Source organism: Pogonomyrmex barbatus, unplaced genomic scaffold (genome assembly GCF_055798465.1).
Source record: "Pogonomyrmex barbatus isolate J1 unplaced genomic scaffold, ASM5579846v1 scaffold7, whole genome shotgun sequence".
Taxonomy (NCBI): Eukaryota; Metazoa; Arthropoda; class Insecta; order Hymenoptera; family Formicidae; genus Pogonomyrmex; species Pogonomyrmex barbatus.
Window position 1 is genome coordinate 558,567 of NW_028297171.1, and position 18,753 is coordinate 577,319.

Here is an 18,753-nt window from a genome sequence, read left to right on the forward strand (position 1 = left end):
ACGTCGTCGAACACGAATATCGAATCGGGAAACGCCTCACTCGGTGACACGACGTCGCTATTGTTCGAGAACGCGCGATAGCCGATCTCGTCCATCGACTCGAGCAGTTCCGCCAGGTATCGATACTTTGGTTGTTGCAGAGAGTAGACGTACACGTTCTCGAAGCGCGCGCCGTGCGGACTTTCGAGCATGCTTATCAACACGTTCGTTTTACCGCAATTGGAGGGGCCGCAAATGATGCAACGTATCGTGTTCGGTAATAGAGGGTCGTGTCTGCGCGCCCTATCGACCGCGTCGCCCGAGATTCGTCGAGTCTTACGTCGAGATTGAGCACTCCTATAGCCGGTGACCGTCGAACGAATCGCATTTACGCGCGCTCGCTTTGAGGAGACGCGACCGATAATCGCTCCACTTATACTCGACGGCGATTCGATCGCGCACAGTGATCGGTATGTTTCCCCTATTAACGGACAAACGCGATATTCTCAATCTATTCGTCCAACAGTTGCGACTTATCTCGAAGTTCGTTCTCGTGCGCGATTTCGACAGATACGTGGAGCTGCTGTGGAATAGATTACCCGATCATCTGAGAGCGGACCCCGAGGTGCAACGTTGTCGCGTGTGTCTGGAGCATTATAATCGTCCGTGACAACGATCGCATATAGACGGTCCTACGCCTCTTATCAACAATTGTAACGAATGCTTAGCGGCGCGAGATTACTCGATACGGCGATAAACGCGCTTCCCTTCGAACTACATATTCCCGGGTATCAATTTTGCGGGCCCGGCACTCATCTCGCGAAGCGATTGGCGCGCCGCGATCGAAGCGTAAACTCGTTGGACGCGGCGTGCCGCGAGCACGACCTCGCCTATTCACGAAATAAGAAACTTGCCGATCGCCACGACGCCGACCGAGCTCTCGCCGAGAAGACGCGCGAACGTATAACGGCCGGAGATTCCACTTTCGGCGAGAGAGCCGCCGCGACTCCCGTATGGGCTGCTATGAAAGCAAAAACAAAACATAGGTTTGAGAAAGAAGAAGAGGAAGACGACGACAACAAGGAGGAGGATACTTCCAACGGTGAAACGCGGAGGCTTGTTATCCATTTTTCCGATATTAGGCGCGCTCGGTTCTTTGATCGGTGGCGCGGCGGGTGTCACGAAGGCGGTGAACGCCAGTAAAAAAGCATGGCGTCAACTGGAGGAGTTGCAACGTCACAATCGAGCGATGGAGAGTCACGGATTGCATCTAACGCCTTACAAACGTGGCAGCGGTGTGACGAGAGGAACGAAAAAAAAAAATCGTGGAAGGAAACGTTAAAATCACTTGAGTTACCGCTCTCCGGCATTACGACGAACGAATAGCTGAACCGCTCGGTGCGTCTACGAGTACCCTTCTTCAGAGGAGTGTTTATGCGTGACGCATTACTATCGAAGGCACGACGCAACGAGAGCGGCATCGTGAATCTCGACGACTCGATGGATTCGGATACTCACTGAGTCGCCTATGCGAAGAGGAGAAACGACGCGATTTACTTCGACGGTTTCGGCAATTTTCGATCGCCGAGGGAATTCGAAAGATATCTTGGCGACGTAAATATAACGTACAATCGCGGATCGTATCAGACATACGATCAGAGCATTTGCGGTTAGGTGTGCCTGCGATTTCTCTCGAGGATCGGTCGCGATGTCGCTAAGCCTATCATTCACCGGTAAAAGTAGCGTCCTCACGGCGTGCTATTTTCCCGCTTTAGATCTGAGCGACAATGATTACGAGTTAGGTCTCATGAATTTCGAGACGTATAACACTATACCAAACGTCGATTCCACGAATAATAAGTTCTATTATGACGACAAAACGATCGTGATTTCCGAGGGTTCGTACGAATTGAGCGCGATAGACAGATATCTGAACGCCGCTAAAAAGCGAAAGATCGAAAGCAAGAGGACGAGCGACGATGACGAGAGCGATGACATCGTCTACGACGAGAGCGACGAAGGCGAGAGGGACGCGCGGTCTCTGATCATTCGAACCAATGAGAACACTATGAGAAGCGAGATCAGGTGCGATTATCAAATCGATTTCACGAAACCGAACAACATCGGTTGCTCCTGGGATTCTCATCGTCGCGCGTGCTACGACCGAACAAATGGCACACGTCCAACAAACCCGTGAATATCATGGGCGTGAATATCATTCGGGAATGGAATATCACCGCGGGTGCGTACAGCAACAACGAACCGGTTCACACGAGTTTTGCTGAATGTTCCTCCGGGATATAAACTGTCGAACGCTCCGACATCGATCATTTACTTTCCGATCATCGCGCGAAACGTTACCGATATCACGCTTCGAGTCGTGGATCAAGACGGGCGCCCGATCGATTTTCTCGGAGAGGAGATAACGGCGCTACTTTACGTGCGACGACGAAGGCATTAGAGAGAAATGCACGAGAGCGAAAGATGCTCGTTCTGAACGAGTGGTACGCGAGAGGAGGAGGAGATGCAAACGCTACATCCGCGATCTTACTACAAAACGACGCGACGAGGAAGGTGCGCGAGGGAAGAGCGAACGAGTTGAACGCCGCATTTTTAAGATCTTTAGGTTTCGTCGTGAAGAATCGACATGGCGAGCGACATTTTAAGTATCGGAGGTGCCCCGATCTTTGATGATCGTGAAAATAGAAACCCACATTTACAATCCGTACGCTAACACCATATTCGGATACAGCGACGAGATATGAATATCTACAACAACAGGATCTGTACACGTTGCCGTGCGAAAGTTTTCTGTACATCGAGGGAAAATTCGCGACGAAAGAGAGCGCGAAAGAAGGCACGGCGAACGAAGGCACGGCGAAGGAAGGCACGGCGAAGGAAGTTACGAGAGCGAAGCTAGTCAACAACTGCGTCGCGTTTATGTTCGACGAGATTCGATACGAGCTCAATGGCGTGGAGATCGATAAGAACAGAAATGTCGGCATAACGACCTTGATGAAAAACTACGCATCGTTGAGCTACGAGAGAGATAGAGTTTTACAGAACACCGAATGGGAAATACCGCCTATAGTGTTGGACGATTTCAACTTTTGCCTTTCAACGTACTCCTTGGTTTCTGCGAGGATTACAAACGCATAATGATAAACGCCCGACACGAACTCATTCTGATACGTGCTCGCAACGATAACAATTGCATCGTGGCGCATTCAGATCAGAAACCGAAGATCACCTTGTTGAGAATACAATGGCGAATGCCACACGTGATACTTAATGACGTTAACAAACTGTCGCTTCTGCGAACGTTGGACAACGGATGATATCTGAGCATGGGCTTTCGTTCATGGGATCTGTACGAATTTCCGCTGTTGCAAAGTACGACCAAGCATTCCTGGGCGGTAAAAGCGGCGACGCAATTGGAGAAACCGCGATATGTGATTTTCGCGCTACAGACCGGAAGGAAAAACGTACCGTCGGAAGACGTTTCTAAATTCGACGATTGCAAGCTGACTAATGTAAAACTCTATTTGAATTCCGAGTTCTATCCCTATGACAATATGAATCTAGATTTTGAGCGTAACAAGTTCTGTACGATATGTATCTGAAATTTCGAAAGACGTATTACGGATGTGAGACCTGCGAACCGTTCATGACTGTCATTAGATTTCTGCAATACGGTCCGCTCGTGGTCATCGATTGCTCCCGTCGTCGATCAAGAGAAGAACGAATCGATCAAGAGCGCCACCGTCGACGTTCGCGTAGAATTCGAATGCAAAGAGAACGTTCCGGCTAACACAACGGCTTATTGTCTCATCATTCACGATAGAGTTATAGAGTATAACCCGCTGACGAACGTCGTACGTAAACTCACGTAATCACGGTTTTTCCCATACGAGAACGATGCCGAACGTATCGATCTTCGTCGATCTGGTTTTATCGTTCAAGGTTTTATCGTTCGGGAGAAATTTATGGTTAAAAAAGTGGCGATATTAAAAAATGGAAAAGAGCTGACTCGTCGAATGTTTCGAGAAGCGATACCCTGAAATCTTCTTACAAAGACGAAAAATCTAAAGCGTGCTGGATAACCTCCAATCATCATGGCCTGCAGTGGAGCGACGGCGACGTCGCGTAAAGAAACTCTCGAAGCATGTGATTCGAAACAGCGTATGCGATCAATTGCGAGACGCGCCTAAACGAGTATACGTCAAAGGCTTGGAGAAAAAGAAGTGGTTAGAGGAGATTCTCGTCTGCGACGTCATCGCGGACCACGACGTGATCGTCAAGACTATCGACGCGGATTTCGAGGATATAGAGCGCCTAAGCACCCTAGACGACATTCGAGCATTCCACTGCGAGCGTCACGCGAAGCATTGCGCTATGGAGAACGTATGCAAACTGTACGACTGGTGGTCGAAACGATAAGAATGTATCACCGAATTGTAATATCGCGTTAACGACTTATATCATATATCAGATTGTTTTCAATTATTGTATCATATATATTAGATTGTTTTAAACTATTATATCAGATTCAGTGCTTATATATATTATAATTAGATTCATTGCTTATATACTATAATCGAATTCTTTTATCGCTCGCTATACTTATATATATATATATATATATATATATGCTTGAGGAAATGCAAATAACAAAAACATTTTTTTTACAATGTATCTCACTTTATTTCATCTCAATCTTACATCCCAAAGTACAGAGCAACGAGTTCGCAATCGATAATGTCGTTACGATCGAAGGCATCACTATTGCGTGTGACTCTCGATATATTTTCCGTATCCTTAGCGGTAAACACGATATCCTTGAAACGCGCCAAATTCGCATCGATTTTTCCTAATATCTTGGTCAACGAAATGACGCAATGCTTGGGCTCGAACATATTATTTACTGTTTCCTTCGACATAGCCAAGCGAGCCGCGGACGTTTCCAGGCGTAATATCGTCAAGTTGTTGATTTTTCCGAAATACACGGTCATATTTCCAATATGCGACGGGGCTGGAAAGGACAGTTCTCCGTTAGTACTCTGCAGATACTTCGAGAGAACGTGTCGTTGCTCGACAAGCTGCCTCCACGTATCGGGCGACATCGAGCCTCCTTGCCATGACTATCTCCCAGGATAATATTCACGCGCGAGGAACGTTCAAGAGTGACACATACATTAAGAAACTTGTAACCCGTCTTAGAATATTTTCATTCTACAATTCTAACTGGATTATTCGTACAACCGGCGTTGTTATGACTCGACGCGATCGTCCTATTATCGTCGAGCATCCTCTTTCTCCTCCTCGCGTCGTCGCTCTCGTCGACTCGGCGCGTCTCGAAATCCTGCGAGTGCTCGATATCATCTTTACAATCGAAGAGATCGCGCGATACTGTTCGTAAACGTTTCGTATCCTTCACTCTATACACTATACGAAAACTTCCGTCCCTCTTCCTCTTCCCTCTCCTCTTCTAAATCGTCCTCGCTCGAAAATACGTTCCTCATCTGAGCGAATCTTTTCAAAAAGCGCGCAATTGCTCTAACAGTCCGTCCTTTGGACACACGATACCAAAAATCTCCGAGTCGAATTTACCGGCCATAGTTACACTTCTGGTAAATTCGTTGTATTTGAAGAATTATCGTTTAACGAGAAAGTACAGATTACCGTCGATGTATCGAACGGCGGACGTTACAGCGGGTGGAATCCCCGGAAATATCGCGTGCAACGAGTTATGTCTGACGGCTATCATCGAGCAGTCGTCGATCTCGGTCACGATCTCGTCGTTATAAATCGCGAACGTTCGTCCCGCGTTAGTATTAGCTACAGCGTTGATTTTCGCGTTAGGAGGAAGATTCATATCCCTCAGTTTCCTCGGCCAACCCGGTACTAGCTCGAAACCCGGATATTCTATCATGTAAACCGTATCGTCTACGAACAATACGAGTTGGCCCGAGGGTCGTCGATATGCGCCCGCCAAACGCGTAAAATTATCGGGAAGAAAACGCAGATAGTCCGTCAGTAACAATGACCTGCCGTAAGATTTTCCGTTTAAGTCGACCGACCATAAGTGGCGTCGATACGCCACGTACATTCTATTTTCTAACACCAACACCGCATCGACGCGTCGCAACGCGCACAGATCCGCGGAATCCCCCGTGTCGCGCATCGCGATCGTGATCGTCGCTACGGTCGTCGTCGCTGGTCTCGCAATTTCGCTCTTATTTCTTAAACCGTATAAATTCTGAATGGCGAGAAAATCCGCCTCGCTCAATTGCACAGAAAAGGTCTTAGAGGGAACAAAGGCGTACATTATCGCATTTTTCTGAGGACTAGGATTACATCTGTGATGTAATCCTAACGCGTGACCGATCTCGTGCGTCAACGTATATAGCAGATGAATCGTTAGGATTAGCGGTCAGCTCGATGTGCTACTTCTCCGCGTTATCCACGTGCACCTCCGATACTTCGGTGGTAAAAAAGCGTGAGCTAGCACATTTTCTGGTCCGTCCAGCAACGACGGACATATTCAGCTACCTCGATGTCGAGGATCTACGAACGTGTGAAAACCCTTCCGAAACGATATCACGATATCGGGATTCATCCGCTCGAACGTCAGCGACGAATTCGCAGTCCACATCTCGAACGCGACCTCGGTGACTTGTAGAACACTCTCGCTCGCCAGGTGAAAGTTCCAAGCGACATGCGTCTTCGCCCATTTTCTCAAAGACTTGTCCAAATCACTCGATATATCTTTGACGCCGCATCGCGGTTTACGCATCTATTCCAATGTAGCTTCGTTAAGAATGCCATCACCAGGTATACGGCAATATTCCTGGAAAAGGATCGCGTGTCAATCGCGGCAATCGCGTGTCTCAGAGCCAACATCGCGTTATCTGATATCGTTTGCAGGTTATCGCCGTCCAGGTATCCGTAGGTTTGCAAAAACCGAATCGCCTCCTCGTCGTTATCGGCGGCGGAGTCGCGAGTCGCCGCGATAATGGCTATCGCACACGCAATCACGGCGATCCCGCGCGCGGGCGTCATCGCGCGAGACGGGAGTCGAATCGACACTGCGCGTCGCCGACCGAAATACGCGCGAATCGCTTGATCGATGTTGCCATTGGTCGCGAGAGGGCGGAGACCGACGCGATGAATCGATCCGAGTCGCGAATCGAAAATTTTAACCGCTTAATTTCTATTTTCTACTGTGCGAGATTATTCTCGTCGAATGAGCCCAAATATACGTAGCGCGATTATACGCCAACGAATGACGATCTCACTAAAAATCTTATACGCAATATCATTAAAAGTACATAATAGAGAACAAAAAGTAAAAGCATGACAACGATAGAATAGCGATAGAATAGAAACAAATAAAGAACGATGAAATAAACAATAGACTAATCTTCTATCGCCGTTGCGAGAAACCAAGCAGCGATCCAATGTTATTGGGCTTGTTAAAGTTTATTCTGTAATCACATTTAATCTCACACCTCATCGTGTTGTAATTTGCGCGGAGCACTATCGGGTATTCACCAATGTCATCATCGCCGCGCGCGGTGTCACCGGCGTTACCATCGGACGTGTCGCGTCGCGGACGTTTCCGTAAAATCTCACGTTTCAAAAATTCATTTATGGCTTGCAGTTCATATGACCCTTCGGGAATCGTAATTTCTGCGTCGTCTTTGTCAAAATAAAATTTGTTGTTCGAAGCGTTTACATTCGGTATCGTGTGATACCGTTCTCCAAAATTGTTAGACCAAGCTCGTAGTCAAATCTATAACTGGAAAGTAGTTTGCCGCGAGAATGCTGCTTTTCCCGCTTAGCGTCAGCGACATGATGGAAAAAGCGTTCAACGAATATTGAGACGTCGCGGCATTTTGTTGGACTTTATAAATTCACGCGCGTCGACCATTTGGAGAAACCACAGACACAGCTGTCCGCAGATTCTGATCGTACGTCTGATAGGTTCAATTGTACTCTATCATAACACATTGTCTCCGAAATATCGTACCAGTTGGGCGGTCGAAGATTATCGAAACTATCAAAGTACACAACGCGATCGTTTCTCTTTGCGTACGCTACTCAATGAGAGCCGGGACTCATCATGTCATTCAGATTTACGATACCGCTCTCTTTTCGACGCGCGTCGCTAATCGGTAATGCGTCACGCAAACACCTCTGAAAACACCTCTGAAGTATGGTACGCGCATACGCTTCGCCAGCTTCCAATTACGTCCATGTACGTTGGTAGTTATGTTGATAGTTACGTAGGTATTTTTATTGTCTCTTTGGCGTTTTTTTTCTTTTTTTCTTTTTTCGCTATTACGCCTCGTCCGCCTTTGTACGGAGCGAAATCTAGTCCCCGTCCGTATTTGTACGGAACGAGATACAGTCCCTGTTCGCGCGTTTCCATTGCACGATTGTGACGTTGTAGTTCCTCGAGCTGACGCTTTCTTGTCGTTTACCGTTTTCGCTACGCTGGCCGCTCCGCCAGTCATGGAGCCGAGGGCGCTCAACATTGGCAGAATCAGTAATATGCCACCTCGTTTCGCCTTCGGAAATATTCGGTTTTTTTGTTGTTGGCTTTTTTCTTGTCTTCACTTTCATACCCATGCCGATCTTGGTCTTGGCTTTCATCACTGCCCAAACGGCTGTAGCGGTAGCTTTTTCGCCAAGAGTCGAATCTCTCGCGATGACGCGTCCTAAAGCTTTATCAGCGAGTATCTTATCCGCTGCGTGTCTATCGTTGCTCCGAGAATACGCAATGTCGTATTCATGGCACACCGCGTCCAATGGATTTATGCCCGTTTTACCTCTGGTTAATCGCTTTTTCAATCCGAGTACCCGGACCGCAAAACTGATAGCCAGGAATATGTAACTCGAAAGAAAGCGCGTTTGAGCAGACCTCCAACGCAGCCTTCGACATTGCTGCTGACATATGTTACAATCTTCGATTTGGGACCGTCTATATGCGTGCGTTGCCACGATTGGTTATAATACTCGACGCAGCGATGATAGATTTGAACCTCGAAATCCGCCTTTATATGCTCCGGAAGTTTGTCCCAACACATGCGTAACAATATGATCTTTGGTATATATTGCAACTGTCAGCGTGCAAATCCCAAATATCAAATAGATGTAATAGCGCGAGATACATTTTTGCTACTGAGCGAATCGCGGTTTTGCGCGCCTATAAATAGGCGTTCAATCGAAGTCTAGATAACGCAGTGTGAACATGAAATTCGTGCGGCACCCGCAGATGATACACGTCATGAACTACGACGAGAATGTGCGAATGATGGGGGACATCGCGACAAAGCGCAAGCATGGTGAAATGCTATCGAGTACTATACGTGCGATTATTTGTAATCCGTCGAATTGCGGTAAAACCAACGTTCTCATAAGTTTGCTCGAGAGTCCGCACGGTGTACATTTCGAGAACATGTATGTGTACTCCAAGTCGTTGCAACAACCAAAATATCGATATCTCGAAACTTGTAACGGTGCACTTTTCCTGACGTCGCGGATTAACTCGCCGGTGCCAGGATTCGGGAAAAAGGGGAGCTCCGAGCTTACGAACAACATAGCAATTACCCAATACAATATTTATTGAGTGACTAATCATATATACAGAGAGTAGGTGGATGCTTGCGCGCGCGCGCGCGCGCGTGTGTGTGTGTGTGTGTGTGTGTGTGTGTGTGTGTGTGTGTGTGTGTGTGTGCGAGTGTGTATTTAGGCAGTGTAATGTTCCGTGATAATATTTACAACGGTAGGCGGAAACAAAGCTAGCAGAGTAGCAGTATCTACAGAGATTGCAGAAGCGGAATAGCGGTAGCGACAGATATCGAGCTAGTAGAAGCTGGAGGAATAGCGACGCGTACAGAGGCCGCAGAAGCGGGGGACGATAATTACACAAATCGCAGAAACGGAATAGCGATAGCGATAGACTTGCAAATTAATTATATACACGGCGCAAGCGCGAGAAACTTACAAGCTAACTATATACATTATGTACAAGCCCAAGCGAGGGCAGTCGCGCGTGCGCAAGCACGCTACCGACGCCGCGAGGTGGCGAGAGCCCTGGCTTCGGAAAAGTAGCACCTTTCTCCGTAGTCTTGTCTGGAAAGGAAGACTGAGAAGGAAATCTCGGTCGAGGCTCGGGAGCACCCTGAGTTAGTTCGCTCGAGAACTGATGCCAACTCATCCGACGAGTCGGCTTATGTACCGCTCCGGCTGTCCCTATCTTTTCGATTTTTCTCGGTGGGGAGGAGTTCCCCACAGTGAGGATTACACGGGTAATGGCGCTCAAAGAGCGCCGGGCTATAATTATGGTCGGCCCTATAACTAGTGATGGCATGCGTGCCGTTACAAACTTTGTTGGCACGTCGGTCGACGAAATCAGCTATGTTACGTTTTCCAACAATAGTGACGTCATTCCACCGAGCGAGGCACGTCCCAATTCGATTTTCGTTTTCAACGACATTGCGACATTGTGATAAGCAAGATGTGGTGAAAGAGTATTTCTCGATGGGCCACTCGAACGTCGACTGCTTCTATTTCTGTCAGACGTATGTGAAGCTCTAAACATCTGATACACGACAATGCGAATCTGCTGATTCTATTTAAACAGGATGGTACCAACTTGAAACATGTTTATAACGATCATGTGAATACTGACATGTTATATGATGAATTCTGTGCGTTATGCCGCGATTGTTGGCGGCACGAGTATGGATTCCTAGTCATAGACAAGGACAGTTCGTTTATCAACGGGCGGTACAGAAAAGAATTTAACACTTTCGCGGTATCATAATGTGGTTAATCGATGTTGATTGTCAACTAGGAATAACATCAAAGATCGCGAGAAAATAGCGAAACAGATTGCGAAAACGAGCGATTCGATTCGCAAAAAATATCGCGCTTTGAAAATTAGTAAAATAGATGAAGATGTAGTGTTGGAAAGACGCTTCAAGTCCATCGTCGAACCTCTAAAACAGATTGTCGAGGAAACACATCCAATTAAAAAAGAAGCCAATGTTGCAAAGGATATCAAAGGTATTAAGAAAAAAAAGAAATGTGAAGACGATGATGACGATGACGATACTACTATTAACAAGGATTCGTATTAGACGGATGTTGGATGGTTGAAATTATCGCCGCAACCTAAAAAGCGTACAAAATAATTGAACACCGTGTTCAGATTCATTCACGTTCGATTCTACATCGATAGAACTATCGAAAGAATTATCGAAAGAACTATCTAAAGAACCATCGAAAATATTCGCTATTCGTGCGAAATGAAAATATTTTTGAAACAAAAGACATTAATGAATCGTCACTCGAAACAACCATCAAACAAAGTCTGTAAACGCATGAAAGTCGTGAGACGCTTCATGGTCAGCTAGGACCATTGGGATGAAAATACGTGGGCCTTCTTCTCGGTGATGACATAGATAAAACGATCGATAATGTGTACGGTATCTATTTCGACAAAAGTGGTACAATGCTCACTTGATATTTTGTGATATGTTTCGGTATTAATTACACGTATGTAATATACAAATAGGTTTCGTAAAAAAGCAAAAATAATTTCTCAATAAAAATATAATAGTATATCATATCAATATATTTATATAATATATATAAATAATCTCGATTGACGTTAAGAGGGCCTTCGTGGTAGCGCCTTTATCACTTGTTATATCATCATACCTGAGCGCATGAAATGTTAGCTCTATGATTAGTCGACTTTAATCGCTATTAATTTAAAAAATATTATAGTCACGGCATTTTCGTATCAGAATTTTCGTCTTATTTTTAAGTAAAAAATATGTCATAAAAATTTCGGTCGCGAATGTGGGACATCCTATATATAAGTATAAACTACATATAAGAATACGTGCATACGTACATATATATGTATAAAACTAAATAACTACATAAAAGTATATAAAAAATATACATGTATATTATATACATGTAATATACATGTATATTACAAAGGTATCCGCCAATGTCCCCACGATAACGTTTCCGTCGAATCCGGTACGATGTATCGTTTGTCATCGTACGGACTCAGAGCAATTTTCGACTCGGACACCGTATATACTTGGTAACTTAGATCTTATACATGACTGGCGACGAGTCATTTCGATCTCTTCAAACACCGCGTGTAATCATCGAACGTTATTGTTCGCGCTATGTCGTTACTCTTTACACCTTTCGCCTTTTTGATGCCCTTTTTACCACCCACTCTCACCGCATACATTTTCGCTCTGAGTCCGACAAATTCTGTCATAATCGCACCGTTATTTTCGTCCTTCATTACGCCGGGTACTTTTTTATTATATATACACGAGAGACATACCATACGCGTTGTCCGTCGTAAATTTTTCGCAAAGACGCTGCGGCTGTGGAAATTTGATTTCGCGATCATTGCCTCCGCACCGTATCGTCCGTCCCATTTCATTATCAATTTTACATCCACGTGATTCCAAACATTTTTCATTATTTTGCCAAATACCGCGTTGTTTATCAATTTGTACAAATTTTTTTCGAAATCATTTTTCGCATACATTCTAAGCTGTGTATTAAATTCGATGTAATTGCGGAGCCAGGTGGATTGAGCGAATTGTAGTACGCGGTGTGTCTTTACGATACGAAGACCGTGGCGCATACATTGCTGCAGGTTGCGATAGTGGATGACGTATTCTTATCATATAGCGTTGCGAGAAGTTTATCTTGCTGCATGTCGGATGGTTTATCGCGCGTCGGACAAAAAAGTAGATCAGTGTGTCGGTCGTGCGGAAGATGCGGATATTCGAGATCGACCTCAAGAATATAACTCATAGGCGAATCCGGAGCAATGTCCGCGCTCTCATCAAACTTCGCGATGTCTTCAACCCATCAAAATTTGGCATAGGGCAGCCGTTGACACATCACCCATCCGTACAGATTATTCACATCGTAGTATATTAAATATAACGATGGTTTCGACGAGTTGTATGAAGACATATATTTGTTATTGACCTGCGCGTATCTACCGGAACATTGATTGAGATCGTCATGTATACCACGCTCGATAAACATAACCATATCGATGGTGATGAGCAACTCAAATTTTACGCGCGTATATTTCAGCATAGCGTCCCATGTGAAAAGTATAGTAATGCGCGGGATCGAGATTGTAACTTTCGATACAACTTTCACAGAAATTTTCAAAAATGTCAGCCAATAAACATCGGTCTTCAAATATAGATCGCTATATTCGCCTAGGGTTTCAGAGAACCATTGCCAGACGTTCACGGCGTGCGCGTAATCGTTCTCCAACATTGTGTCACCAGTCAACAAGCTATAAAATGATTCGCGCGATGGTAGGCGCATGTCCTGCAGCTTGTCCGCGCGATTCACGTATTCGTAGGGAAAGACATCTTTACGCGTCAACAAATCAAAATCCTCGTTCGATAACGCGGAAAATTCGGAATGTAAAATTTTGAATTTCTCTCTGTTTAAAAAAGATGTCAATTTATCGAGACTGATACTAAAAAATTTTACGAATCGATGAACCGTAGTTGTACATAATTTTGCGAATCTGATCTGTCTGCAGTATCTTTGACATGTTTAGTGAACGAAATGTATTTTTCTTTTTTATCGGCAGCATGTCGATCCTGCCTTCGTACGCCGTAGCTATTTCCATAACAAAGTGCGCGTCATAAATTGTGCGCGGATAAATGGTGAAAGACTACAGGAATGCATTATGATTTTTTATAGTTTAAATTGCAATTCGAATGCGCGGGTCCGCGATAACGACATAACGACACGCGGTAAAGCAATGATCGCGTACCCGCGGTTCGTCCGACGCAAATGATTTTTCACAAATGTGACAAACACATCGCGCTACGGTATGTCTCCCACTGTTCTCTTGATAACGTTTCCATAGGAACATTCGCGGATAACAAAATTTTTATTCGATGCGCCAAGTCTTTGAGTTGCTGAACGAACCACGCAGTCTTTGCCGCGACGAAATTGATACACCGATAACGTGTCGTTGTACGAGCACATAATATCCTACGCTAAATACTCTTGTTCGTCTTTTAATTCAAAAGGTATAATAATATCGTTTCCATTCTAATTGATTTTCTTGATAATTTACATTTACTTGAAATTATTTAAAGAAGTCTGATCCCAGAATCCCATGCTGTGGTATCGGAAAATCATCTTCCACCAAATGAAAAGAAACTGGACATCCTAAGATATCTATCAGTGCCAGCCCTAAGGTAGTCACGTAATGCGTTGTAATTCCACTTAGTTTTAAAATTTTATTCCCGTCCACAAAAGTATCTGGTGTTACAGTTACTCTTTTTAATTATATTCGCCTTGACCCGTTATCTACAAGAAAATTTAAAGTTTCTTTAAAATTTAAGCTTTCTAATTTTACTGTTAGTACCTCCTTTACGGTTAGTACCTCCCAAATAAGAAGGGAGGGTGTGCGTCACGGCGGAGCCCGACCACGAATCAGTCGTGAAAACTCGCAATTATTTTGCGAAAAAATACCACCTCAGCCAGGAATCGAACCTGGATCTCCTGCTTACCGGGCAGGCATCTTATCTTTTCGACTATCGAGGCATGTGATGATATTTATCGCAAATAACGTGTTTAGAATAACACGTCAACAATACAATGATACATATACACATACACATATTACAACATATATATATATATATATATATACGTGTATTCTTTCGAATCCCCACGACCGATACTCCAGAGCGATGTTGGTCTCTCACTCGATAGATGCAGGTCGGACTGCAGATAAGCTAAATTTATTGCTCTACATTTGATTCGATTTGAGCGTTGATTTTCCGTGCGGGACGAATATTGGTTTTTCCCGAGTCTGCCCCATTCTTCATGGAAATCTGCCCGTTTCCCTGAGTTTGTGAATTTGTCTAAAATTATTTCCGTTGTTGTTATTACGATTGTTATTATTGCTCATGTTATTATTATAATTATTATTACGAATGCCGTTGTTATTATTGTTATTATTATTATTAAAAATTCTTTTTCGATATTCTTCAATAAGTGTGCTCTAATTTTTTACAATATCTGCAAGTTATTGAATTTTAATTATTTGAATTCCAACTTGTTTGAAATTGCGGAAGTACGGGTTGTACTCGATTATTATTTCTATTATAATTATTGTTATTATAATAGTTATTGTTATTTCGCATATTTTGTGAAAATCCCGATCTACTTTGATTTTGATTCTTATTAATTAGCCAATAACAATCGGCTGCATGACCTACCTTATGACAAATTAGGCATGTTATTATTTCAGCTTCAATGGATCGAAGCTCGAAGATTTTTTTCGGTGCGTTCTCTGCGAGTACTATACGTCTCATGTTTACAGTTTCTAATTCTTTCTCCGCGTAAATTGCTCATGCCTCTACTTCTTCAAATGCTCTTTCTTTTGATATTATTATTTTTCCATTAATCCGCGTAAGAAGCTTGTTTTTAAATGTTTTTCAATTGAATTTCGAAATTCCAAGCTTAATATTCCGATTTCTCTTTTTTGTGCATCAAGAATTCGCTTTCCTAATTCCCTAACTCGATTTGTATATGCTGCAACCTTCTCGTTCTTCTTTTGATATAGATAAGCCAATCGCCTTTACTTCATAAATTGTTTCTCACAGTCCATATTTTGCTCTCAAAAATTCAATTAATTCTTGCATATTTTCGAAAGTTTTTCCCAATATTGATCTATGCGCATCCCCTTTTAATTTATTACGTACTGCTCGTACAAGAATTACTTCCTGCGTGAGTGCGACCATACTTAATGCTTCTTCGCAATCCTCGACAAAGTAAACGGAATATTTTCTCCATCGAAATTAGGCACCGCTTCTAGCGCGTCTCTGATTGAAAATTATAAAAAGTTACTTATCATTCCTTCTAATAACAAATTAGTAGCTTGATTTCGTTGCTGTTGCTGAAGCTGTTGTATGTATTCGTTGTTGCTCCCCAATTAGCCTTCGCAATTCATTCATTTCTATCTCCCCTGAATTTTCCATAGTATTATTTCTTGATGTTGATTGGCTAGATCTCTTCAGGTTCTTTAATTTATTGTTCTTTGTTCACTTTTTCATTGTTCACTATCGTTTCTTTTCACAAACCGTTTTAGTATCCCACCGCTGTCACCAAAAATTCTCCCCCTAAATGTTACATTCTGATTGTCGTTTTTAAGTCAATACATTTAAGTACTTTATCCTGGGATTGGACCGATTTGTGACTTAGTCAACTCCGAATAACGAATTTTATAAATTTTATATCGTGGATCTTTTCTATTAATTCCATTGTAATTTGGATAATTTATTTCGAAATCAATTTTATTCAATTTATATTTAGGAATTTGTTTGATTATTTTAATTTTAGGTTGACTTTCCAATTCTTTAAGTTTTAAGAATAATGGAAAGGGATCTTTATTCGTAATTATCGTTTGATTTAATTGAAATCTTAATATAAAAATTAATTGAATTTATTTTTATATTATAAAGACTTTAGCAACCAAGATCCTGCTTGCCGAGTAAATGCCATGTCTTGCGTTGTAGTTTGAAATCTTAATCTTTTTATTTGAATTCTGCGGCCCCCTCTTTTCGGCATGAATGCTTTTGGAAATTAATTATTTATTATTAAAACTTTAATTCAAATTATTTAGTTGCAACACTATTGACTGCGACTAACTGGTATGCTACGCTCTTGTCAGCGACCGAATTTGATTTTAGAATTATTTTCTTGATTTCTTGATTAAGAAATATTTAAGAAAGAAGAATAAAATTTCAATTGTACTATTTGTTTGAATTAAAAATTATCTTTATTAAGGAGGTTTTTAACTTAGATAGATTTAAATTCTCCTGAGAGAATTATTACAAACAGCAATTTGTTATAAATTTAAGTATTCAATCCTAAGGTTTACTATAACGATGATAATGACAATAATTACGCTCGACTTTTAACTGACTTTTAACAATAACTGCGCCCCAAAACGAGAATAAAATTCTAACTGGAACTGGAACAAAAAATTCTCTAGCGCTTTCTCTGCATGCACATCTATAGGTGAAAATGGTACAGAACCCCCCGCGCGAGCTTCTCACTACTTCCTACTTCCGAATCTATAATTAAGAGGGGGAAGATTCTTTTTTAGAGGTATCATTCGAATCCTCGTTGGCAACAAGCATAGCCTAGCATCAACAGAAATTTAATCAATAAATCGATAAATTAATATTTTTATCATACAGTACGCATTCTTTCATTTAGAGTTATAAGATTTAGATAGCCATGACAGTATACTCGCAAACGAAGCTCACGAAACGAACATACAGTTATCGTCTCGAAGTATAACATTTGATCACGTTGTAATTTTGACAGAGACATGCATTCGACGGTCCGTTTTCGAGTCAGAGAATGTAATCTCTATAACTCAGAATAGGATCCAGTACGACACCTAAAAGTTGAAGGAACGAGAGAAAATTATAAATGGAAAAGAAGCGTTTAAACGGAAACAAGGTCTATATTTAATTGAATAATAGAAATAATATTACAAATGATTTTTTATTGTGAACATCATTCCGCATTCCGCGAATTTTATTTTACATTTACATTTAAATCTACATAAATATGTATGCTTATAAATGTAATAGTTACATTTGTATGTGTGAATGTGTGTGTGCACGTGCGGGCGTGCGTGCGTACGTGCGAGCGTGCGTGCGTGAATGCGTGCGTGCGTGCGTGTGTGTGTGTGTGCGCATTTAATTTGGAGAGGGGACTAGAGTGCCTTGAGTAGATGAGGATAACGATCTGATAGTGAGGAATGAGTTCGGAATTCACAAAGTTCGTCTATGAATTCTTCTTTATTGAAGGAGGGAGACTTCAGGTGATTTGCCTTGTCGTGTTCGGGGAAGAGTATACTGAAATTGGGGGTAAGCTGGACTCGGATGGTTGGATCGGTAAGTAGGACGGAGGGGAAATACAAGGAGAGTAGAATTTTATTTCGTGACGACTCGTGGTTTCGCTCTTTGATTGGGGATCCTCGGTTGTCCCTGGAGAGGCCTGGTTTGGCGCTTGCGTGCTGACTTGTTGCGGCAAAGGCGTTTCAAGGCCCTCCCAACTTTTGAAACTCGAAAGAGGAGGATGTTGTTGATCTTACTGTAGAAAATTTAAAAAAAAGGAAGTGAATAAACAAACTAAAGGAAATTGTTGGAGAGAGAGAGAGAGAGAGAGAGAGAGAGAGAGAGAGAGAGAGAGAGAGAGAGAGAGAGAGAGAGAGAGAGAGAGAGAGAGAGAGTAAGAGAGGGGGGCGGAAGGGACAAAGGGAGGGAGAGATTGCAAGAAGGGAGAAAGAAATAAAAGAAATACAGAGAAGGAGAAAGGAAAAGGATAGGAGAGATGTAAGGGAAAAAGAAATTAAAGAAATATAAAGGAGAAGATACGCGGAATAGTTATTAGTGAATTTTTAATATTTACTATTTCCTGATTTGCAATGACAGGAATAGGTGGTTCGGAAGCTAGAAGTTGTACGCAGGTGCAGTGTCCGAAAGATCCTTAGTCAGTTAAACTAGTTAATTTCCACTCGATAAGAAAAGATTGGAACGACCGAGTCTAAAATTTCGGCGGAAAACTGATTGATAGTGTAATGACTGAACTGACTGAACTGAACTGAATGACTGATTGACAGACTGACCGACTAACTCTGTTATGTGA

At 42.8% G+C, this 18,753-nt stretch overlaps 1 protein-coding gene and 1 pseudogene across 9 annotated transcripts in view; one reads left to right on the forward strand and one right to left on the reverse strand.

Moving 5' to 3' along the window:
* LOC105432862 (uncharacterized) overlaps positions 1-18,753 on the forward strand; it is a 552,262-nt gene that overhangs the window by 332,940 nt on the left and 200,569 nt on the right. The gene's annotated exons all lie outside the window — the stretch shown is intronic.
* Positions 7,769-17,076, reverse strand: LOC148934820 (uncharacterized; annotated as a pseudogene).